This window comes from Cydia pomonella, chromosome 13 (genome assembly GCF_033807575.1).
Source record: "Cydia pomonella isolate Wapato2018A chromosome 13, ilCydPomo1, whole genome shotgun sequence".
Taxonomy (NCBI): domain Eukaryota; kingdom Metazoa; phylum Arthropoda; class Insecta; order Lepidoptera; family Tortricidae; genus Cydia; species Cydia pomonella.
The window spans coordinates 20,558,061-20,584,483 of NC_084715.1; the positions used below are offsets into that span (position 1 = coordinate 20,558,061).

At 35.2% G+C, this 26,423-nt stretch overlaps 2 protein-coding genes across 3 annotated transcripts in view; one reads left to right on the forward strand and one right to left on the reverse strand.

Moving 5' to 3' along the window:
• The window catches only part of LOC133524599 (broad-complex core protein), a 178,187-nt gene that overhangs the window by 112,194 nt on the left and 39,570 nt on the right, over positions 1-26,423 (forward strand). Inside the window, exon 1 of one of the 2 annotated variants that reach the window (XM_061860715.1) lies at positions 3,600-5,284. The exons of the other annotated variant lie outside the window; for it this stretch is intronic. The gene's annotated coding sequence lies outside the window, so the exon portion shown is untranslated. Of the gene's footprint in view, positions 1-3,599; positions 5,285-26,423 lie in introns of those variants that run through there. 2 annotated transcript variants of the gene reach the window in all.
• LOC133524590 (protein real-time) overlaps positions 3,583-26,423 on the reverse strand; it is a 289,768-nt gene continuing 266,927 nt past the window's right edge. Inside the window, exon 17 of the mRNA XM_061860690.1 lies at positions 3,583-3,593. The gene's annotated coding sequence lies outside the window, so the exon portion shown is untranslated. The remainder of the gene's footprint in view (positions 3,594-26,423) is intronic.

A 26,423-nucleotide genomic window follows, 5' to 3' on the forward strand; every position in this document is an offset into this window, starting at 1 on the left:
TATAGCGGACATGATGAGTTTAGCTGTTTTTGAGTTATCGCAAAAAGTTTCCCCTTCATAGTAAAAAGACTTACTTTAATTAGGTACTGATTATTCAAATTTGCCTATTTGTTTAACTCGCGTGAAAGGTACCGTTTCATCCCGTGGTTAACAATTTACTATACTTTAAGCTCCAGTTTAGCTTATTGTGACGGAAGAGTAACTAGGGAACCCTACACTGAGCGTGGCCCGACATGCTCTTGGCCGGTTTTTGAGTCTTGTACTGAAAAAAATATCCCGCCTGTAAAGGTGCAGCATAAAAATTTATTTTTCGAATTCCGATTCGAACTTTAATATACGTCAAAAATTAGCTCCAAACCAAAAATTTATTTAAAACTGACTATTAGAAAAAAAAATTGTATTGAATGTAAATTAATGTTTGACATTATACTATGCAAGAAATGAAAGGCTTTATTTTATTTATCTATCTCGAACCGGGTTGAACTATAGAAAAGACGAGAACGAGGTAATCATACTATAAAATATGAACTGAAAGATAAACGTATCTCACCGGAAGCTGGAGGTCTGCGGTTCAAATCCCGGTTACCGGACATATACACCTAAATTACTACAAATGGGTACGATTTTCACTGAAAAATAAAGTCACCTATATGTGAGTAAAATGTATACTGCCTTAAAATAAGGACGCACCGTTGTTCGCTGTCATACTTGTCACAAACGCAACTGAGTAAGTGGTCTTAGTAAAAAAGTAGGAAAGCGCTAAAGAGATTGTTTGCAAGAACGCAGGCATTAAAGGTATCGTTCGGATTCAGACTTCACCGGCATTACTGCATCAGTATTCCAGCGCAACATTACTGCTGACTGTATTACTACCGAAAATGTCAAAATTAATGTAGCTGCCCAGATTTTCTACATTTACGGCAACAATGCAGTCAGCAGTATTTTCGCGCTGAATACAGACGCAGCAGAAACGACAAAAAGGTTATTTGCAGATAAAAACATTATACAATCCATGCAAATACAATTTTTATCGAACATTACACCACTGGTAATGTCAAAATCAATAATTAAGAATTATAGTCTTTAAGTAATAATAATAAGTATATTACATTTGCCACTTATTTCAATAAAGATAACAAAATAAATTCGCTAGATAGACCCGGTTATGAATCTGATTTAATAGGTATATGTCCAAAACGCGAAAGTTTTGAATGTTACATTTGACACTTAGGCATGTAGGTCAGCAGTATTCGAGGGGAACATTACTGCCGACTGTATTACAGTTGAAAATGTTAAAATCAAGGTTACTGCCCAGTTATTTTGCGGCAGAAATACAATCTAAGTAATATCGCGCTGCAATACTGCTGCAGCAATGCTGGCGTAGTCTAAACAATACCTTACAAAAATAGGAAAGAGCTAAACAGTTTTTTTAGCAAAAATGCACACATTAATTCAACTTATCGTTATATTCGTCCTGCTACAAAACAAACGCTGAGGGTGAATACTCGTCGGGAATTATTAGTTTTATTTTAGGGGAGTGCTTTAGACATTCCTGGTTGTATGTTCTCGTTGATTTGAGAGCGAGAGACTCAGAATTTTAGGAAAACCAGTGTATTTAGGAGGATCACGATAGAACGGTCCAGGTCGAGGCGTCCAACACTTCATTTTCTTGGACTCCTCAGCCCGGTTTCAGCGTGAGTCAACATTTAATAGTGATTTGTGGTAGGTAGGTACTAGGGATGTCACGAATATTCGCATTCGCATTATTATATACGAATATTCGCATTCGCATTATTATATACGAATATTCGCATCATTTTAAAAATTAGGTTTTCTTCAATCAAAAATCCACCAACCAAATCCTCGTAACAGACCCCTTACTACATGGATATTAGTAAGGGGTCTGGGGGTATATCAGTAATTAAAAAATACCTCCCCAATAACAATTTACACCCAGCAACGACCCAGAAACGATATCTCTGGAGAAGGAGGATTAGGAATTAGAAATAGGACAAGGCCGGAAGAAGAAGAAGAAACAAAAATGTCACTTTTGACACTGACATATGCGATCCATATCGTATCTAGACCTAATATTTGACGTATCTTAAAGCTCGAATCGGGCCGATTGTCCCCTAAAATAAGTTTAAAGAGGGAATGTCCTCAGACTTATATACATTTATTTCTGTATGTTCTGTTTTTTTTTTCTTGTTTGATTATTTTTGTCATCTGTCATGATTTTTTCACCGTATGGTCTCATCAGATCATCAGCGCTCGAATACGCCAGTTCAGATGATATCATTTCGTAGCAATTTTCTATGTGTTTCTGTATTGTATAATTTTCTCTTCTCTCTTTGTACTTACGAATAAATTATTTATATTTATATTTGGTACGTCAATTCGTTCTATCCTCCTTTTCTGAAAATATGCGATGTCTAGTGAAGTTTGTCTGAGCATTCGCGACGCGAAATATGCGATCGGAATAACGTTACTGCTTGCTAGAGTTAGGTACTCTGTGCTTAAACTGGATAAAAATATATGCATTTTAAAAATGGCGTCATAATTACTGTGTTTATTAACTAAAATATACGATGTAGGATCTAGTTTTTATAACAAAATAACCCAATATTGAGGCAAAGGGGAACAATACTTAATAATATTATACAGAATTAATGAATAAACTTTGACGATAATCAATCAACGCTTAAACAACTATCTGAATAACATAATACAGATGTCATTTTGGGGTCCATAAGGTTGCATAAAAGTTTAAGTCATATCTTTGATACGCATAACAACTTGTGTCATAATCATCATTGCGCATACAAATGAAAAGTCATATTATATTATGGCCTACATTTTTAGCCATAATATATGATAGCATACATAGCAGGTATCATATATTTTTTGTGCATACCTAACGAACCTAACCTAAAATTTTATGCTAATTAAATTAATGACTATAAAAATTTTCGAAAACGGTATTTTTTCGTTCTTTGTTAATTATTTCATTTCTAATTGGGCAATCTAATAATACGAAGTCGTTATCTAAAAACACAACCGAGTCCTATATTTGGAGTATAAAATAAACCGACATATATGTTTATTTCAAAGTTTTTCCAAAAAACCGGTTCCGATCCCTGATTATATTACTCATTTATGATAAAAACCCAATTATGCTCAGGAATAATTCTGACTAATGATTTTTATAACTTATAGTTTTATGCATAATGTGTTATGACAATTTAAAATATGACAAAAGTTGTTATGCGACCAGAGGGAGTCCCGTCATTTGTCTGGTCCCGTCACTGGCATGTAGGCCCTGTATAAGAAACTATTTAAAATTAGAAGGCTAGGTACCAAACTTACCCCTATCTCCGATCTGAATAGTAAACGTTATTATAAACAAACATGCCGTGACAACCGCCAATACAATTGTCATCGCAAATCATCGCGTACCGGGCAAAAAACCGCATTGTTCCTACTAATAAAAACTTCTAATAAACATGCAACTAAGCTACGGGCTTCCGGGCAAATAAAACATAAAAATATATCCTATTTTCATAGGGCGGGGGTGGCGCCCCCCGGGGGAGGGTGCTTGCGCAAAAACCCAAAAACATCGAAATGAAAATGAGTGTAGCAGGGGGGTGCTCCGCTGTGTTGGTAATTCATTTTTAACATTAAGCCTGTGTGGGTTTTAAAGTACAGTCGGAACAATATGTGTTAATACGTAATCGGATGCTGACTGTATATGCACTTACGATGTTTTAAGTTAGTTTTATAGGAAACGTACTTTAGATAATTAGTCCTAATTAATTATATTAAATAGTTATTACATATACACGTGATATTGAATCAGTAGGATCAGTTTACAAATAGTTTAGCATTTCGGTATCTTTTGATGTAATGATATAAGTAGGTATTTTATATTTGGTTAACGTTATTTTTTTTTTTTTATTATGTTTGGGGTTATGATTATGTACTAGCCGACTCGTAATACTTTTGTTTTAACTATATACGTTGTTTCGTTATAATTAGTAAATAATTTACCTACCAAATATTTCAACAGATGACGAAATAAAGGTTGCCGTATTCTTCTTTATTTTTGTCTATTATTGTAGTTTGAAGACCTAAGTAGTAAACTAATATGCTTCCTAATTATTAAAGGCTAAGTGCCGCCGAGTGTACCCCGCGAGTTCGCATACCCCCCACACACACCTACACGCACTAGCGAGAACATAAAACGCAATTTTGTATTAGATTTAATTTGACTCGCACACTGGCGCGTCGCTGTGTGCGTGAGGAAGTACCGCTTTCTACGCACAAATTGATTACGATCGTCGCCGAAAAGAGGAATTTGCATACACGTGGAACCATTTTCCCTTTCTCTAAAAAAAAATCAATCCATTTCCCGCGCTCATCGCTCGTGTTTTGTTTCTTAATTTGTCAGCGCGCATCTTGAAAGTTGAAGTTTGTCTCTGGTCATGCGTGATAGTGTAGGGCAAACTACGTGCAGGTGGGTGCATGCCAGTGCGGCCGGGTCCGCCCGCCGCGGCGCCGCGTCGTCGAGTGAGAGCGCGATTTAAAAACTATAGGAACCCGCGCAGCAAGCGCCAGCCCGTAATACCACCCCCCGCGTAATGATTTTTTTGGCGATGAATTTATATTCGCGCGCGAGCGGTGCCACTTTTTCGACCCCCTAAAACCCCCTCCCCCCGCTCATTAACGCAACCCAGATATGCAATTCTGATCTTTGACGAGGAGGCTGTAGTGTCGGCGGGCGCCTCGTCGGGAGAGGTGCCCCGTTTTGTTTTTTCCCGCCCGGCTTCATTATTGATGGCATCGGGACGGTAATGCGGAAGCATGTGTGAACGTTTCATTACAAAAGGTGGACGCCGCTCGTGTTAATATTGCAGACCGGCCGGACCCGACCGGACGGGTGGACGCCTCCGCAAAAAAAAAACTTTAAAAATAAAAAAGAATAATTGGCGCAATTAGTTGTCCGGTGCGAAGATTCGATTTTTGAGAATTTGAAATTTTAAGTTTGGAACGCGTGGCGCGCAACTATCGCGTGGCTAAAGTTTCCGAAGTTCGGTAAACTTCTCACGTGCGTGTGTGCTCGGCGGACAGTTGACGAAGTTCGCTCGGACAGAATTTTCGCGACGCGCTTTTCCGAACATTTTTTTATTGGCGGGCTTTCGGCGGACATTGACTTGTGACTTTGTTGAAGTTTTTGTTGATTGTTTTTTGTTGTTATCATTTTTGGGAGTAAGCGGCTACTGCAAAGGTAAGTGCACACTTACACTACAATAGAACTTACACAATTAAAACTGCTTCTATATTTGCTTGTTAAATTGAAATTCTCACAGTTGAATTTTGACAGAACCGGAAGCATATTTTTCTATTCACAGGAATCTTTAATCCTTTACAAATCATAGATTTGAATATTCAACAAGTTTGTGACCTAATCTTTTTTTTTTAATTTCTCTCGCGAACAATTAGCTTGACCCTTCTTAAGTTAGCTATTATTATGATAATCTATGGTACTGGCCGAAGGGACAGCGCGGCTGCAAGTGTTACGAGACCTCCACATTAGATGCTCGTGCATAAATAATTTAAAAGTAATAAATTAAAAAGTTGCATCGGACCGTTGACTCGCAAAATTCAAATTAAGAGTTTAGACGATTCTCACTCGATTATTTTATATTTGCTTGATTATGATAATAATAAGCCGATAAAATAATTTTCTTTATATATCTTGCAAAATATTATATGCACTTTGGTATGTAGATATTACATGATAGATTAGATACTAATGTTTTTAATTCTAGCATTTATTTTATAATTGGCTACTATTTAGGTATTCTAAAAACACTTTATACAATAACACTGTCAAACTTAATTAAATCGTATATATTTTGGTATATAACTATATATAATTATAGATATCATACTGTTTTTCATACATATTTCCTTACTGTACACCATAATAATCACATGCTTAAAAATATACCTTCATGCTTAAAAAAAACATTAGCACGAAAACATTCCCCATGTCAATGTCGTCAATTAAAAAATAAACGACCGGTCACATACGTCTTTTTCCCCGCGCTATCGCATTCGCGCGTTTCGCGCGCAGACCGCGAGCACAATTCTGCAGACTCCAGCTTGCAGCGCGCTGCCCGTTGCAGCCCCGTTGTCGCCTTAGCCTAAATTCCTTTTTTGAATTTTGTATCTATTCTTCGGCCGTTTTGTTTGCAGTTGGGAGCCTGTTTGACGGACTAGTTTTGATTTTAGAATCTTTTGTAGTGATGATAAATGTTGTTTTTGTATAAAATAGTATAACTAGGTACCTATTTACATATTTGTGTGTAGGTGCATCATATTTTTATCATAAGATTTATTTGGTATATTTACCATATAACTAATTACTTCTGTAAAAAAGGGTTTGGGAAAACTAAATATTAATAAGCCTTATTTTTAGGTAAATGACGTAAAATAGTTTTGGAAAGCATAAAAAAGTCTTCGTTTCCCGTAAAATAGAAGTCCAGGTTAGTGCCGCCGCTAAGCGAAGCGCTTCTTAGGAAATTAGCAAGTTTCGCCGAATCGCATCCAGACGCGCATCGATTCAGCATCCGTCCCAGACTAGAAAAAAGTAAAAAACGGTGACAGACTCATTCCGCCGCCGTCTCCTTTCTAATCGCGCCCCCACACGCACGCGCGAGTTTTTAATTGCACCCCCACCCTCACCCCGGAAAAAAGGGCCCGAGCACACGATGGATTAGCATACAGCCTCGCAGAGAAACGGTGAGCGCACCCCTTCAGTTTTTGCCGCCATATTTTTTCGCGGTATTTCGGTGGGGGGCTGCGTAAGCGCCGAAACGCTAGTCGGCAGCGGCCGGCACGATGTGCAACACCTGCACGCGCGCTGTCAAACGTAGTAACAGTGGTCAGTGCGTGAGTGGATTGTTTTTTTAAAAAAAGGTGAGTCTCTAGGCTAAGTTTATCGGCCTAGCCAAATTCGCGATAGCTGGGAGCAAGGTCGCCTGATAAAAATTATTTGCACAAAAATGGATAACCTCATTTCGGGACAACGCCGCGTTGTGCTAGAACAGTGACTATTTTTTTAATCGCTACTTTTATCAGTTGCGATTAGAGCTATGAAACTGGCTATTGCAAAAAAATCTATCTCTTTCTAGAGCACCAATTAAGAGCGTAACAGACTAGCAGTTCATCACTCGAGTCGCGAGTTTACTCAGTGTCTAAGTGAATCTCAACGAGTAATAACATGTATAAAATATTAAAGTAATGTATTCGATTTAAGTTTTTTTTACTAAACTTTACCGGTGAAAAAAGACAATATCGAGTTGTCATTCGCGAGTGTACGGTGAACTGAAAAATGTGGCTGAAAAAATTGTGTTCCGTGTTAAAAAATAGGCGGTGTAGTTTATAGGCACTCCACAGAAAAAGGTAAACACAACTCTATCAGTCTATGCCATTTTCATTTACAACCGGCATGAAAAAAGTTGTCAAAATATTTTTCAGTTCATGATTCTATTCCGAGGGATTTAAACAGAGAGGCTGGCTGGTTAGGTATTTTTTCTGCAAATTAGTTTAAATGGAAATTCACGTTTGAAATTGGAATACTGTTGAATAACCGTTACACGTGTGACAAGTTTCAAGATTTATAGGTACTTAAATATCACACTACTTATTAGTATTTTTTATTAATAAGTAGGTACATACTTTAAAATACTGTAGCTAGAACGTAAGATATCACTGCTCATACAAATGTGCGTACGATGTTTGTACCAAAATAATTAGGAGGTAAATCATCAAAATTACGCATTTAATACCTAGTTCCGACAAATATGTCTAGGCACAAAATCAAATAACATTAATGATAAATTTATTCGTAATTTTAATAACACTTTATGACTATCTTAATTAATAATAACTTTAAAAAATAGGCTAAACTTATTACTTAATTTTACTAAGACCTTTTTAATCCGCCGGTTTATTAAATTATAGTTATAAAAAGTTTCGTGAACTTCATACGCTGTATAAAAAACACTTGTGCGCCATTTATGTCTTTTTAAAATATGATTCATTAAAAAAAATATTAGACTTGCGTTCTGAAACTTCAACTGTCATCCTTATTTAATCAGTGTCACTTCGAGTAGGTATTTTTATATATAGCTTTTTAAAAGGGTTATTTATTTTCTATTCATATGTAAGTACACATACTTTAAGTAAAAAAATATATATGCATATATCGTCATTTATTATATTAATTTGAGTTACTATGTAAATAAAAATCATGGAAAGCGTTTCAAAAAAGTCTAAGTTTATATTAAAACAAGTTTTCCGTGTATTGACACAAGTTGGATTCCATAGTGTCTAAGAAATACCTAATGTAGCCTATTCCAAGAAGTTATACCAACATTATATTTATCACAAGGCGTAGAGTTCACCGAGTTCAACGTTGTAAAAATGACACGAATGATACATGAAATTGGCATTTGGGACTACAATAGTTGATAGACATAGCCTATGAATACACTTATGGCTAGCAGGCTTATATTTCAACTCACGAATAAAGGTATACAAAAACAAACGTTATTATTTAAACCACGTGGACTAATTTTTGTGCAATTATTATCTAAGAAAAACTCGTAATCTTGAATAAATTGTAATCTATATAATTAAATATTTATTATTATGTTAATAATGAGGAAATAGATAACTTAATATATATAAAAGGTAATCCGTATTTTTTGAAGTTTAGATTTTATTCTAGAAAGTTTCTAGACTAGTATTTTTTATACAATTTTGATGTCTGATGATCCTTTTGTGAAATTATTATTAAGTTTGACATATCTATAATAATTCAATTTTATTTAAGAACAATAATAACTGCATCAAAAAACTGCTCTGATATCATATTTGTAAAACTTGACAATTTAAAAGTGCTTGTCGCTAGGCTTATTTGAATAAAGAATATATTGACTTTGACTTTAAAAAGAATTTACGTCTAAAAATTAATTTCCTTGATCTTATAATCTTTGTGAGAAATTACACTTCACCGAGTGGTTCTTCTTGAAAGTAAATAGACAAGTTATTAAGAAAACATCCTAATCACAATGTGTTCCTCTTATATTAAAATCGATTGTGCCTTATAGGATACTCTCTCTCAGTATGGGGTTCTTCAAAAAAGCGGCCAAGTGCGAGTCGGACTCGCGCATGAAGGGTTCCGTACCATTTATGACGTATTAAAAAAAAATCTACTTACTAGATCTTGTTCAACATTTTACCACTTTGGACACACATTTTACCACTTTGGAAGTGTCTCTCGCGCAAACTATTCAGCTTAGAAAAAAATGATATTAGAAACCTCAATATCATTTTTAAAGACCTATCCATAGGTACCCCACACGTATGGGTTTGATGAAAAAAGATTTTTTGAGTTTTAGTTCTAATTATGGGGAACCCCCAAAATTTATTGTTTTTTTTTTCTATTTTTGTGTAAACATCCTAATGCGGTTCATAGAATACATCTACTTACCAAGTTTGAACAGTATAGCTCTTATAGTTTCGGAAAAAAGTGGCGGTGACATAATCGGACAGACAGACGGACATGACGAATCTATAAGGGTTCCGTTTTTTGCCATTTGGCTACGGAACCCTAAAAAAGGAGTGTACAGGTTTTTAAAGGGTCGGCAACGCGCATGCAATGCCTCTGGTGTTGCAGGCGTCCATAGGCTACGGTGACTGCTTACCATCAGGCGGGCCGTATGCTTGTTTGCCACCGTCGTCGTATAAAAAAAAAACTCTCAGTTACTTCGATTCCTCCAAAACAGGTTAATGAAAATGGGATCAACTGCATACAACTACATAAAAAAATATGTTGGCCACTCTTGTTCGAGAAATAAGGGAACATTAAAAAATATATCCCGATGAATTTAGCACCTCGTTCTTGAAGTCGGTTAAACATCTTCCACAAATGAAAATATTTTAAGAGCCGCAGCTAATGTTTTATATTTCTGTAATCTACTTAAATCTAAACCTAGCTCCGGTTTCCAGCGAAGTATAACTAACACAAGAAAATATTATTGGTTATTACGAGACTTTCAGCTGTGGAAATTAGACTGAATTTTTTAAAGATATTTTAATTTTTTTTTAGTTACAAATATTTGAGAATATGGCTAGATATTTATAGTTTAACATTTTCACTGTCATATTTGTATGTACCCATAACTCGGTCAAAAAAGACGTACTCTTAACAGCCAGTCAACAAATAAAGAATCCCAAACCCTTATATACAATCCCTATAAAAATTTCAATAGCGCGATGTAGAAATCACCGCTCCCGGAACACCGCCATCTCGCGTGATATTTGGTAAACATATTTTATATGAAAGTACTTTACGAAAGTACGGACGCGAACAATATCAATTAAATAATAAAGTGTCATCAACGCCAAGCAACAAATTGCTCATACATACAAATCTTGGAAGCTAAATTTGACCCACTTCCCGATTTCCGATTGAACTGAATATTCGCATACATATGTAAGTCGGGTGACAATGCAATATTATGTTAACATCGAACTGATCTGATGATGGACGGGAGTTGGCCATAGGAACTCTGTGACGAAACAACACAATCTAATTTTGTTTGGGGTTTTTAGAATTGTCTCGATGAGCATTAGTTGCCTGTGATAATAAAAGTACAGTCAGCGATAAAAACTTGCACCATAAATTATTATTTTCTTCTTTCTTCTGAATTGACTTGACCGGTGAATACCCATATTTATTTGTTTTTCCAAATAAAAACCGCAAATTGGACAGCGTACACCAAAAATTTTACCAGTGAAAATCCGCCAATCGTCGTTGCTTTGAGAAAATAAGCCCTTACGTAGAGTTTTTAGGGTTTCATTTCGATTTTCAAATTTATAAGCGTAGCAACGCAATGCTAGTTGAACGCATAAGCTAGACAAGTGCCCACGCGCAGCGCTACGCGTCTACGCATCGTAGTGCACTCTACGCAGCCGTAGGCCCTCATAGACCAATGCACTCGACTAGTTTACGAAGATTAATATTTCCATGTTATGTGTGTAATGTGTTTCTATACTGACTGCAGTGCATCCCGTAGTGCATGTGTGCTACACACAATGTTATTGTGATATTTTTTAGCCTAATTTAGTGTCCCAAGCTGGTCAAAGACCTCTCGCTTCCTCCACTCAACCCTGTCTCGTAATTTCCCGTCAATCTGGATAAAATGTATCCATCTCTTTTTCGGCCTGCCTGCACCCCGGCCAGCACCATCTATGGTGTTCCGTGGATCTCACTCGGTATTCGCAGAACTGATAGGATCAGAAACACGGAACTGCGCTTCAGGACAAGTTGTAGATGTAGGTGTGAAGACCGCTAAGCTTAAGTGGGACTGGGCTGGACATGTCTGCCGCATGCACACAACACCCAAACACCCCAAACACACCCTGAAAGGTGGGCCAAAATGGTATTGATAGAAGATTAGAATTAAAATCTAATAGGTACATACATATCATACATATTAGACTATATCATGTTATATAATTCATGTATTGAAAGTATACAGAAAAATATAAGCAATATTTTTAGCATTTATTTAGTAATTGGTTATAAAATGAATTACTTGGTTACTGGCAATGGATTGTCAATTAGATATAGATTCTGTTCAGTTGTTTAAAAATAATGGCTTCTATCAAATTTATGATGATTTAGCAAATGTCAAAAATGTGTTTGTAGAGCATGACGTTGTTTTATAGTATATTTTAGTAAAGTGACAGCTAGACGTTACAAATAGCCTCGAGGATTGCCATATGTTGACTAACATTTAAAAATTCTAAAAACTTTCTAAAGATACGATATGGATTGGATATGTCAGTGTCAAAAGTGACGTTTATTTTTGAACAAACGTCACTTTTGCACTGACATATCTAATCCATAAGTATCGTATCTTTAGCAAATGTTTGACGTAACTGAAAGTTCGAATCGGGTCGTAAAGTATGGTAAAACGCGTCACTTACCTATACAGGGTGACTTCAAATTGGTAATACAAAACACTTGATGTGGCTCAGTTAATGCCAAATATTAGTACATTAACCCCGTTGTTAAAATTAGCTATATTTAATGATCGCAAATTTTCCATTAAAACAAATAATTAAAATCCCAAAGTGAACTACTTCTTTTTAAAGCGAATCCACGTGGCAGGCATAGCTTAGTGTGGGCCGCAGGATACTGACTGACATTAGTTAATAAAGTTTTTTTTTCTTTTAATTTAAATAAAAAATTATCATTATTATTCTTACATATTATAACCTAAAGAAAAAGTGAGATAGCCCTCCAGTGGCAGATGCTGGATTCGAACCGGCGTCCTTACCTTACGCGGCTAAAGATATAAATAGTTTATTTTCCAAGTAGGCATATTACAATGCGCTTATAAACGTCAAATAAAGCTACGCCGGCTCTAACCCTACACCTCTGACCCGAGAAGATTTAAATCCCTCCTAAATTGTAGGAGGGTATCCCGATATAGGACCGGCAAGAAACTAGGCGGGACACATCTTTTCAAAACATTATAATATGGAATAAAAAAAACTGCTAACGCCACTGGCTGTCCCACTTTTTCTTTAGTGTATAATCTCAAGTACCCAAAGAAAACCCATAGCCATATGTTTAATATGAGCTTGCATTTTGTGCTTCGATACTAGCGAACAAGGAAGCAAAATTTTAACCCATTCACACTTATAAAATTTTGAAAGCTGGCAAGCTTAAGAACCGGGTCTTTGGCGCGGGTACCGTAGTTAAATTTATAACCTACGTCTGAAATTCCCATCTGTCCATGTGGTATAAAAAATATTTACAACATAAAAATGAAGTCCCGCTTGCTAAGCACACATTTGCAATCGCGTTTTTATCGCCCGCAGCCGTTGAACCTAGATAACGGCTAGGCTGACGGCCTAGGGATCTAAATTCTAACGAACTTGCAGAAAAATATTTACATAAGGTTCAAGTGACCAAGGTATCTGCGAGTTTTAGGGTAAATTTAGAGAAGATGGCGAAAGGTAGGCGGTCAAATTTAAACCTATTTATGGACAGAAAAGATTTTGTCAATTAAGGACAACATAACGGCGACAGATTTCCGAGTAAACTTCAAAATAGCGTCTCGAGATCTTGTTCAAAGTATAATATTTATATCTTAATCTGCGTTCTAAAATTCAGATTATAGAGTTCGAAAACCGGCCTAGTTAAAGTGGTACTGGGCTGGTCATGTCTGCCTCCTGCCGAGTAGGCCATGATTACCACGGAATGGGTGTCCCGCGAGTCAAACCGGGGATCCGGCAGACCTCGTCGGCGATGGCGCGATGACTTAAACTCCTTTTTAAGATACTGGCTAGTTGTAGTTCAAAACCGGGACGAGTGGAAGAAGAAGGGAGTGACCTTTGTCCAGCAGTGGGACACAATAGGCTCGTTATATTAATAATATTCTCCAGTGAACTAACTTAAAAGTGTACAGATAATGAACAATTAAATTATATTATTCTTTACACGAACTTAACCATTCTGGAGTCATTACCATGTGGCCATTTGTAAAATCAATATGATATCCATATTTTGAATATTTTTTTTTTCTATTTCATTTATTTAAATCGAGTAACATGACTCATACACTTTGTTAGTATACAATATCAATTCTAATACCTAATGTTAGTATATATAATTAATAAATTATACATAATATGATAATTAATATAATAAATATCATTATCCGAATTATGTAACTTATTAGGAATACTAGTACTAGATGTCATCGAACCTAAATAACTTCAGAGGTAAAATAACAAGCAAAATTCTAGAATACAGTTATTACTGGAATAATAATTTACGTGGATAAGTGATTACAGCAATAATAGTTTCCTTGTTGTGACATTTTTTCAGTGACCAACCTAAATTTAGTTATTGGTAACTAGGAAAAGGTGAAGTACAGAAGCATTCACAAGTGATTCCCCATTATTCTTCTAAAAATAGTATACATTGGAACGATGCATTTTCTACAACTATACTCTGTATTTTGAGGTATTTAAATAAAAGTAAACAAACAATTTGTACGTTTTCGGGTAGTTATAACATTTACTGGTTAACTAACCAAATACAAACCCGCCTGGATCTGTCACTGAACCACCTGACTTTAACCTACATTATTTCAACTGACTTAAGGAGCCTTTTGAGGGTAGATTTTGTTCACTTTTATTAAATAAAAGTGAACAAATAACTAAAGATACGGAGTATAGGCTTATTGTTTTTTTTTTATAAATAAATGCCGGTACTTCTTGCTTTTCTTTAGACCATTATAAAGCTCGATCAGAAATACATGATTATTGTCAAGAGGGCGCTATTATTCTCATATATGGGTGACAGTTCAGTTTAGTATGAAAAATTTAGTTCCAATTAAATTCCGCAATATGGCGCGTGATCATATATTACTGGTCAGGCTTTACTTGAGCAATTGGGACTTTGGGACCGCAACAGTATTGCAGCTCGACATTACTGCCGATTACCTACAGCAAATGTCTAAATCTATGTTGGTGCGCGTCTTTTTATACATTTGCTGCAATGCAGTCGGCAGTAATGTGGCGCTGCAGTAATGCGGGTGTAATGTAAATCTACCTTTATTTGGCGTATTCACTGCGGCATGATGTCAGTGTGTTTATTGCCTGACCGTTACACTTTCAATTAAAAATTGAAAAAATAAAAATAAAAATAAAACATTTATAAGTAGGTTACGTTTTATTAATTAGTAGGCATGTTCTCAAACTTATTTTCAATCAATCAATAACTTTATTTGCAAAAGAACATTCTTAAATGCATGCAAATACAATTATAATAACAATTATAATTTTCGTTACTACATATAATTTTAAAGTTATTGATTAGTCTAATTTACAAAAAACCTCATTATTTCAGTACAATCACGCAGTTATGTCTTTATAATTTGTCAAAATAAACATTCATATGAGTAAATACAAAAAATTAACAGTTTTATACTAAACGAATTACCTTATTAAAAGTACTTAAAAATAGCCAAGTAGTATTTGCCACAAAAAGTAGCTAATATGACGTACTTATACTTAAAATAATTACACTACTTCCTTTGACGGTAAGAACAATAGCTACAGATATATTACAAACGGTCGTAAGCGCCACGGTTTTTCCTTCACAACTCGTCCTTTTGTTAGTCAAGCAGAATCTGACCTACCGCCTTGACCAGGTGTCGAGATTCCTATTACAATAAATATTAAATGAGTCCAATTGCGTCTAGGACGCTTTCTTATAGACTTATGATATTTTGATGAACGTTATTTTGTGTTATTAATAATTAAATACAAAAAAATACAAAAACATTTTTTATTAATAACGATAAACAAATTAATAGTTTTTAATGATTCACGATTAGTTTCAATAGACAAATCGACAGGGATATATTTGGTCCATATCCCGGTCGATTTAAGTCTAGTGAAATAAATGATTTTTGAAGACCAGTAAAATGGACAAAAAAAACTTAACAAAGAGTATGTATTCAATTTTTTGGGGAAAAAAAATCTAATACGTTATTGTAATTTTTTGGTCATCGATGCTATTAAGCAAAAATACCAAGAAAAACTTTAGGTTAGGTTTACCTTGGACCTAACCTTGATTATGAATACTAAATAATAGTTTGCGGTCATAGTAGACACTTGTGCGCGCGTATACCCTTTATCACGTTTAGCGCTAGACACCCTGACGCACTACAGGATACGGCGTAAAAACAGCACATATAATAAAGCTAAATAGTTGTTAGGTATTGTTAACTAATTTTAATTAAACTATGTATATATGAAATTGTATACATTAGAGTAGTAAATATCCTGTATGTGGCCTTCTAATAACATGTAGTATGCACCCTGCTTTATATTCTTTGGTAACTATGTTTATGCCATTTTTAGTTATTTAGAATGCTATTAACAACGTTAAGCAGATATATTAAATTTATTAATAGTAAATAATAAAACGAAATTAAATTCTGAATTTAACAAATAAAATATTTATTATTATATACAATAAACACAAAAAAAAAACTTAAAAAAAAAAACTTATACTAACTTAAGTCTAGTCAAAAAGACCCCCCCCGAGTTGTCCCCGGCGCAAAGGTACCCATAACGCTAGCCGCATTGCCACGTTGAATGGCGATGGATAACCTTTGCACCAGGTACGGACCCGCGCGGGCGTCAGACCCCCTTTCCCTCATTCGACGTCCGTCGAAATTAAATTGTTTGTTTGTTTAAACTTTATTGCACAAATTTACAAAAAGAGTACAAACGGCGGACTTAACGCCTTGAGGCATTTTCTACCAGTCAACCATTGGGCTAAACAGAAATAATTTGGTGCCGGATTGTAAAGAGTTGATATATAATTGATATAGACTTTAGTTTGATTTCATAAAATGAATCTGAAGACTATGAAATAGTTGGGGAATAGGTATAGTAATGCTAATACCAGATCCATTTTTCGGCTTTGACACGAGGAAAGGATAAAGTTTATTTGATTTATTATAGGCATTACACATCAAGCATACAACATTAAATAATAACATATGGGAAGTAGTAATATTAAAGTAAGAAACGGCTAATGAAATAAATATATTATGTCTTCTCATCTCATATCAATCACAAAATGGCAAAAAAAAATTGTTGCCTAAAAGGAAATTTTACATGCTAATTATATTAAATTAAATTAAATTAAATATCATTTATTTTCAGGCAACTATGGCCCATATATACATACCTTACAGACTAACATACATACAATAATAAAAATCTGAAAATATAAATATCATTTTGACGACGCAGTTTTCGGTTGCGCCACCTGTTCTGGTGCGGGATTCGGCAGATTCCCACGAAACCGCCGAAATATCACACCTTTCGGCCAGAAGTCCGCGCTCGCGATGGTTTCCAGCAGCGGATTGCTTGAGTATAATATATGTTTTAATTATTTGCTCGTTTTACAGGGCCCACCCGGTATATTAATAGATCAGCGCATTAAAGTACTCTAGTTACGAATTTCAATAATTTTTAATTTGATCAGCAATAAGTTCTAGGAAACAAACAATAGCTCTAGGTTTAGTGAAGTCATCGCTTGTGTCGTAGCTATGTGGTCAGTCTTAAGGTATCATTCGGATATCAACCGCAGCTGCATTACTGTCGCAGCGTCGTTTTTGACGCTACTGTATTTGTCTATTTTCTTGATAAAATGAGTGACGGAATGAACGTCATAATCGGGGCAGTAATGCGGCGTCGAGTGACATTTCTGCGGCGGCATGCCTCATGCCTCCTCTTGTACCAATTAGTTTCCTTGATGAAATAATATTTTTCACTTCTCATTCTCGTATTTATATTTGAGTTATAAAGCGGCACAAAGTTGCTTTTTATGCTTTAGAGCATAAAGTAAAATCATCTATTACAATTGACTTTGCAATAAAATCGAAAACCAGCCATACGAACTGCCATTGCTGCAGCTGGGGAGCACGATTTTCTTTAGTCTTGAATAAATACGGTGAAATAACCTAAAATATTACAATACAAATACTCTTTATTGCACACCTCAATACAGAAACAATACAAATAATACAACACATTAAGAAGAGGTAAACAACAGGCGGTCTTATCGCTAAAAAGTGATCTCTTCCAGACAACCTTTAGGTAGCGAAATTAAATTATATTGTATATTTTTGTACATTTTATTCGCAATGGAAGTTAAAAGCAGAGTTTATATCTCGAGCTTAAATGGAGCATTGTACGGGCTGTTCCGTACAGGCGTATTTTATTTCCTGTACTTTTTTCGGCATTTAAAGCAGGCGATTATTTTACTGTACATATTTTTGACCATAAGTCACAGAAAAGGAAACTCTTGTACCAGCGAATATTCAGAAAATTCGCGTTTGTACGGGGTACGGGACAACGGCAGACAATTTCATGCTCCAAATGTCTCATTTATCCTAGACCTATAGTAAATTGCCTCGCATGGAATAGGTCCCTTTATGCCCTTAGTTGTATAATCTACTATTAAATAAATCTCGAAGATCGGTTCATATATAACTGCAAACTTGAAAACAGCAAACATTACGGAACCTATCCATATTTTAATTAACACAACACAGTTAATTTATAGGCGCCTGATATATTGAGTCTAAAAATTTGTCTAATCGACAAATAAGCCTATGACACAGTAGGCCTAATGATTGCGTAAACAAATGCTTATAGCAAGTTTCTCACATGACGTGATATGACGTCTAGTATTACTTGCAAGTGAATTGTTTTGTTATTCTGGTTGAAAATATCTCTTCTAACCGACTTTTACGAAATGTATGCGGCAAAGATATTTATGTAAAGTATATGTGTCTGACCGTTTATATTGCAATGTTAACACTTTTTTTGTCGGTGCAACCGATCTGGCGTAGTGAGTAGTGACCCTGCCTATGAAGCCGATGGTCCCGGGTTCGAATCCGTGTAAGGGCATTTATTTGTGTGATGAACACGGACATTTTGTTCCTGAGTCATAGGTGTTTTCTGTGAATATATGTAATTATCTATACGAATGTACATCGTCGCCTACCCATAGTACAAAATTTTGCTACATACATGTGACTTATGGTCACCCTAATTAGAAAGAGATGCAACGGCCCACTTTGAATTCTCATGTGGACTTTTAAACAATAAACACAAACTACTAAGATATTACTACATTTTTTTAGTAAAACCTAAACTAAAATAAAAATTCACCCCTCGGCAAGGTGCCGTAGATGCTGGCAGCATTACCCCGCTGGATTGCAATACTAATGCGCTGTGCGAGGAAGCTGCCAGCCCTACGGTCCCCAGTCGCATCCACAAGCCTCTTTGACAAAGCCCCAAAAAATTTCAGGGCACCGGGACCCCACGGGCCAAGTGTTTCCACACCAAAAGGAGTAAAACTATATTCTTGGCCGATGCGGCTGTACTTAGCTCTTTTTTTTCGCTCAGCTGCATCCGCCGCTGCACCCGGTGAGACGGAAGTGCCATGAAGATGGGATGGGGCTAGTGTGTCCACGCATGTAGCGTCCCACACCAGCACCCGTCCCATCTCCCACGGAATCAATGACATTCCGTCCGGCCTTTTACCATCGTCCCTGAGGACGCCGTATTTTGCTTAGTTTTGGGCTAGTTCGATCTGTGTAAGACTGACTATGCCCAAATATTTATTTATTTTAATAAAATGAATAGGCAATATAAAATAACTAAATAGGTATTAATTAAAAACACTTCAATCCTGTAACCGCTAGTAAATTAGATTGATATTTATTTTAGTTCACAGGATTTTTTTTACAGGAAATTGTTTATCAGAAATAAATACTAACGCATAACGATAAAGACTTCTATTCAGACGCAATCGTTGGCAAATTCTAGTATCCCATTTGATTTAATCTAATGATATTTATGTACCTACACCGATGATTCAGCGATGTTTCTCAAAGTAAACAATACATAAAATTACACAATTAAATGCATTAGAATCACACGTACGTTAAATTCGCTGACACACACACAAACACACAAGGCTTCCCCGAATATGTTGCACATCGGATTCTCCATTGGTCGATGGTGACAATCCAGTTAAAGTTCTAAGAAAATTCGGTGGCACTTTCGAATTCGTGTTGTTATGAATCAAGCACCAATTATGTCAATGTCATGAATAATGTGATGAGGTAAAATTTAGTTTATGTAATAGTATTTTATACAGTCGTGATATAGGTAATAGAGAGCTTTTCTGTCGAGTACCGTGTTTAGGCAACGTTGCTGAGTTGCCTAAGTAAGGTGCGAGATTGAAAAGCTTCATTAGATCACTATTGTATAATGTAGAAGTACTAGTGCTCGACGTTGCACTAGTCACCGACATGGGCACTTTATTTCATGGAAATATAGGTTCAATTTGAACAACGAAGATTTTTCTGTATTCGAACTTAATCCTTGTTACTCTGACATAAAGTACCCATGTCGAGTACTAGTGCAGCGTCGAGCACTAGTACTTCTACCTTACAATTTATTATCTACGAGTCATCAAAAATATGATTTTTTTAACTATAAAACCTAAATAATTAATGAAAATTGGTATTTCAATAGACAAAAATATAGACATAAACGTGCGACTCCCGCCCCGCGCCTGGCGTCCGTTTAGTATTTGCTATGGGAGCGCCGCGGCACGTGACTGGTTAATTCTTTTTACGATTGAATACAGCGTATCGAAATGATACTTAATCTCCTAAGACCCTGAGTACAAATTTTTGTACATATTCCAAAATGTATTTTGAACTTTTATTATGTAACTAAGGGTTCCAAATTCAAAAACAAAACAATTGCTTTTGGGTCTCAGGAGGAGTTGAGTGGGAGCCCAAACATGAAAATTACGCAATTATAGTTTGGTATACGAAATCTTAATTCAACCATTACAGTTAACGAGTACAACAAGAATTTTTGGTACTACCTATTGCTAAATGAACTTTCTCTTTTGGAAATCGAAATACATTTGTTATTTATGCTTTACTTTTTAAGGTTTTTGAGCGAATTTATTTTGCATTCGTAGAGATGCTGTGTATATAAAAACAATCTACTATAAAGTTTGTAAACGAGTTCTTTTGAATTGAAACTTTCTTACAAAGTTAGCCGATTTTTGTGCTTTCAGTTTGTTTCATTGAATAATTGTAGACGTACCTAGAAATCTGTATATTAAAGAAAAGAATGGAATGAATGGATTTAATTTACGCCACCCCAGAAGGCGTATATACATAAGGGAAGGATTTGCGAGGTTCTGGTAGGTTTCCGTAGCTCAATTTGTTAAGAGCAATGTACGCATTGCAGAGATTGCGGGTTCAAGTCCTGGCTGAAGCGTATTTTTTTAATTATTTCCTTTAATATAAACAATTTAAGAATCAAATTCTGGTGTTTAACTACAAAATAATTGCATTTATTTTAATATATTTAAAGTCGAATACTCAGAGAAACTCATTGTAACAATTCAATTATCCGTTGTGATATTTACTCGTAGTTAAAAAAGTTTATGTAAACATTAGTAGGCGTTTCCTCCTAAGATTAATATTTCGTTTGTTTACAATTTGTTTAAGCGACACTAGTTTGTTTACTTTTGTTTATCCGGCAGGTTTGATATTAACTAATAATACATTCTTTTGAGTTATGACATTTATCATTTGGTGTGGGATGTATATCGCATTTAAACTAGGTTCTAACGTACAAATGACTCAAATACATATGTAAAATTCATACAATATATGTTATGCATTATGCTAAATTGGGTCCATTTCGTGATGTGCACTTAATGTTCTGGCATCCACTTGGTAGCTGCACTAACCCACCTGTCTGGATGCAGCAGACGTGACCGGCCCAGTCCCATTTCAGCCTAGCAGTCTTCTCGCCAACGTCAGCAATGCGAGTTCTTGAGCGCAGTGTGGTGTTCCGGATACTGCTACTCTCAATAGCCCGTTGGCAAACCTTCAATTTAGACTTTTCACTCTCTGTGACCAAGTTTGAGCACCATAGGTTAGGACGGGCAGAATACACATGTATCTATTAGGTCACTCATTGGAAGCTTGGGAGGACGCTTGTGTGGGACACCACCTGCGTCGTGCTGTCCCACCTCCAGGCGACCACTGTCATGGCGCAAATATGCTGTCCTCGGTGAGGGCTACATATTTGCGCCGTTTGTCGTAGCAACTCTGGGACCGTGGGGCCTAGCGCAAATATAATATTCAAGGAAATTTCCCAGCGTCTAACAGACAGAGGATAAGGCTGGCCATCCAAAAAGGTAACGCTGCCAGCCTTCTGGATACCATAATGCATGAAGGTGATCTGGGGAGCATTTTTTTTATTTATAAGTTTATTTTAAGTTCTATTATATTTTAGTTTTAATGATTAGTTTGTTTAATCATAGTTTAATTTTATGACAGTTATGTGTGTTTTTATTGCAATTAGGTCACTTATTTTTCCTAGCAACATTAGACTGATTGCTTTAAAATAAAGTAAAAAATGTAAGGAAACTATTTTATAATATCGCAATTTATCAAGGACCTTGCCTTATAAATAATATTGATAACAATTTCAATGTCGTTAGCTAATATTGTGATAGCTATCTATTAGATAGGTACGTATTTAACATTACCTACTGTAAATTGTGTTATAATAAGCTTGTACCAAAAATATAATTAATTTATAATATAATTTTTGGTACAAGCTTTTGACGCTGATATTACTTTTATTTCCACAGGCAACTAATACTCATCGAGACAATTCTAAAAACCCCAAAACACAATTAGATTGCGTTGTTTCATCACAAAGTTCTTATAGCCACCTTCTGTCCCCATCATCAGATCAGCTCGATGGTACCATAATATTGCAATTTATCAGTCACCCGACTCACGTATAGGTAAAAAACTTAAGTAAGTCACCTGTTGTATGTAGTTGTGACGTGTTCGAATAGACATTTTTTTTGTTTGTGTGTGTCTTTTAAACATGTATTGTCTATTCGAACACGTCACAACTACATAAAACAGGTGACTTACTTAAGTTTTTTACCTATACTAACGCTTAAAAGCTTGTAAAATACTAAAACAGGCTTTTTGGTTGAAACGCTTACAATCAGAATAATTAAGTAAGGTGCATTGGTATAACTTCGAAAGCGGGCTAATTTCGGAAAATGCTAAAGACCTAGTACTTTCTACTACAGTACGTTAGATACCTTGGGAAGCGTTGCAGTAGCGTAAGTAGGTAAATAATTAATAAATTAATATTTAGGGACAATATCTTACACAGATCGATCTAGGCCAGAACTAAGCAAAGCTTGTACTATGTGTACTAGGCGACGTACTTATATAGATAAATACATACATAGAATACAACTGTGTTCAGTCAAAAATAAATAAATTGAATTGAATTTAATAGAAAACACCCATGACTCAGGAACCAATATCTGTGTTCATCACACAAATAAATGCCCTTACCGAGATTTAAACCCGGGGCATCGTCTTCATTGTCAAGGTCACTACCCACTAGGCCAGACCAGTTGTCAAAAATTGCTAGAGTCGCGGTCGCCAAAGTGTTGCTAAAGTAGGAATTGCTTCTGATTTTACAGACATTTGCCATTTTCAAAATAACCACGCCATCGAAGTTACCCCAATGTAGCTTACGATGCTTTTCAAAATTAAAATCGCTAGTAAAATATATTTCAAGTTACATATACAAAGATTTTGGCACTATCATTTTAGGCTAAATAGATCTGCCTTATCATAATCTAATATAATTCAGTACTCGTTATCTTCCGATATGAAAACGGCAATCTCCTGCACTGGCTGTACTATCTAGGCGTGCCCTAGGTTAGGGCTGACCATTTATCGATATTGTTGACAAGATATCGATATGACGTAACTGTCTAATAATTTTTGACACTTTTTTTTTGGATAATGTGACATATTGTGATATGCACTTTACCAGTCATGGAACAATGGTGTTCTAAAAATCTGTAAAGCGTGCGCAGAGTCGAAACTAAAACTTAAATGCTTTTTTGACAATTTAATGAGGGGATGTAAGAGGTACCAAATATTATTATATTTCACACATTATTTTTACAAATTCATATGTGTGACTCCCATTTCAAAGCGTAAAAATAAAGGCAAAAAATTATTTAAAATGTTACAAATCAACCCCGTACATTTCATGTCGTTAACGCTAAAATGACGTATTATCAATTCGGGGTGTTTTTTAAAACACTACATATTTAGATAATTAACCTATTGACGCTAAGAAAAATAAATACTTGTTACGTAAAAAAAACGCTTAAAAATAAAAAAAACATGTGGTATTTAAAATACTAATAATCTATTATTTAGTTGAGTGACATTAAGATGAAAGTCAGTTAGACGTTTCTGTACTGATTGTCAAGTATCTAAAATCAGTTTACCCAAGAGGTTGATAAATGGTTAATTATTACGAAAATACTAATTGGAATCATACTCTATGCAACGTGACGTAATTTTTCCGTCAACGGCGTGAAATGTACGGGCCCTGGTTACAAACATCGATATGTAATATGCACATCACTACAACTTATTGCACTTTCGTTATCGCGTTTTTAATGTCGAGCTCGTTTATAGGGCTGCCCCGTCTAAACAAGCGTAAGTCCCTGCAAAACTCGTATCACATACGGTTATGATACACAATATGGCTAGAACTAACACGGCATTTTTCTGTTTGTTTGCGTTAGACATATCTAGTGGATAGGTTCAGTGTCCGTTTGGCGAAGGCTTAATGATAAGGGCTGAGCATACCTACATTTCTCGCGTGATATGGATTTCGTCGCATATTTAAAACTATTGGCTCTGTGAGATGTAGACCTCATGTTAAGCTTAGAAATATAAAAGTGAAAAATTACAGCTTTGTTGTCTTTGGTGTCGAGACTTTCGGTCCGTGGGGCCTGAGCGTTTAGAGTTTTTTTGCGGATTTGGCTAAGCGGGGTTGATGTCACTGGGGACAGAAGAGCTGGCAGCTTCCTCGCTCAACGAATAAGTATTGCGATTTAGCGAAATGCTGCCAGCATCTTTGGCTGTATGTCCTTTTTAGAGTTAGATTTTTAGTTTTTAGTTAGGTTTAGTTTTATAACAAAATATTATTTGTTACAAATTAAAATATGTGAAATATATTAATTGTTAATAAAGTTAAAGTATAAATATATTTCTGACTCAAAGTAAAAAAAAAATATTTAGTTCGTCGAGTCGTTGTCTCAGTGAACTCACAATGGTCTTAAGCACCATAAACGCTATTAACGCTTAAGTTTTTTATGCCAATTTCCGCATTTTTTTTTCAATAAACTGTATCGACAAAAAAATACATATTTAATCATCATAGAATTCTTAAAACTAACCTTTTTATTGTATTTTAGTTTTGCTTTTATTTTAATGAATATAGTATGCCATTGTGTCGTTATGTGTTTGTCTCATTGTGTTATGGGAAGGAAGCCTGAAATAAATGATGTATTTATATTTTTTAATTTTTTTATAAACACTATTTAGGCGAAAAAACAGCTTGGTTTAAAATATGACTTTTTCGAACTTATCCCAATGCACCTTAGTCTTTAAACTTACTGGCTTAATTATTTAACATAGAACTGTAATTTAGTATATAAGTATGTTTATCTGTATTCGTTTTTATATCGTTGCTTAGTACCCATAGTACAAATAGTTTTGAAATATTTTTCTCACTGCACCCACATTCGAGAATTTCTGTTTTGCCCTATGGTTGACTGGTAGAGAACGCCATTTGTACTTATTTCTATTGTGCAATATAGCTTAAATAAATAAATAAGTACAAGCTTTGCTTAGTTTGGGTCTAGATCGATCTGTGTAAGATGGTCCCGTAATATTTATTTATTTGTTTTACGTTTTATATTTATTCATCAGAAGATCAGCGCTGGAAGCCACCAGCAACATGCTGAGATGAGGCCATTTCGTGGCACATTATACTTTCTTTTTGTTATATTATGTAATGTAATAAATTATTCTATTATATTCTATTTATTTAATAGGTATATGACACTAGAAGTATTAAAAGAAAAAATCGTGTTAAGTGCAATGCTTATCAAGGAAGGGCATCGTACGGGTCGACGAACTTATAGGACATAAGAGCAATGAGGAAGTTTTTTATCTACTAGTAAATATGTAATAATACATAAGGAGCGTGAAGAAATGTGCACATAACTTTAATAACTACGGCAATTATTCTTAAATAATGCTATGTATTTATTGTATTAACATAATAGTAATAGGATCATAGTTTATTGTATTTACTATATCAAACATATTATTTATAATTTTTTTGACGACCGGTTTGGCCTAGTGGGTAGTGACCCTGCCTACGAAGCTGATGGTCCCGGGTTCAAATCCTGGTAAGGGCATGTATTCGTGTGATGAGCATGGTTATTTGTTCCTGAGTCATGGGTGTTTTCTATGTATTTAAGTATTTATAAATATTTATATATTATATATATCGTTGTCTAAGTACCCTCAACACAAGCCTTATTGAGCTTACTGTGGGACTTAGTCAATTTGTGTAATAATGTCCTATAATATTTATTATTATTATTCTTAAATAATGCTATGTATTTATTTTATTAACATAATAGTAATATTTGGAGTATAGGATCTTAGTTTATTGTATTTACAATAATAAACTTAGTCTTTATCAATTTTCCTGTATCATCATTTTATTTGAATATATATCTTATCTATAATACCGTGATTTTTTTATTTATTTTT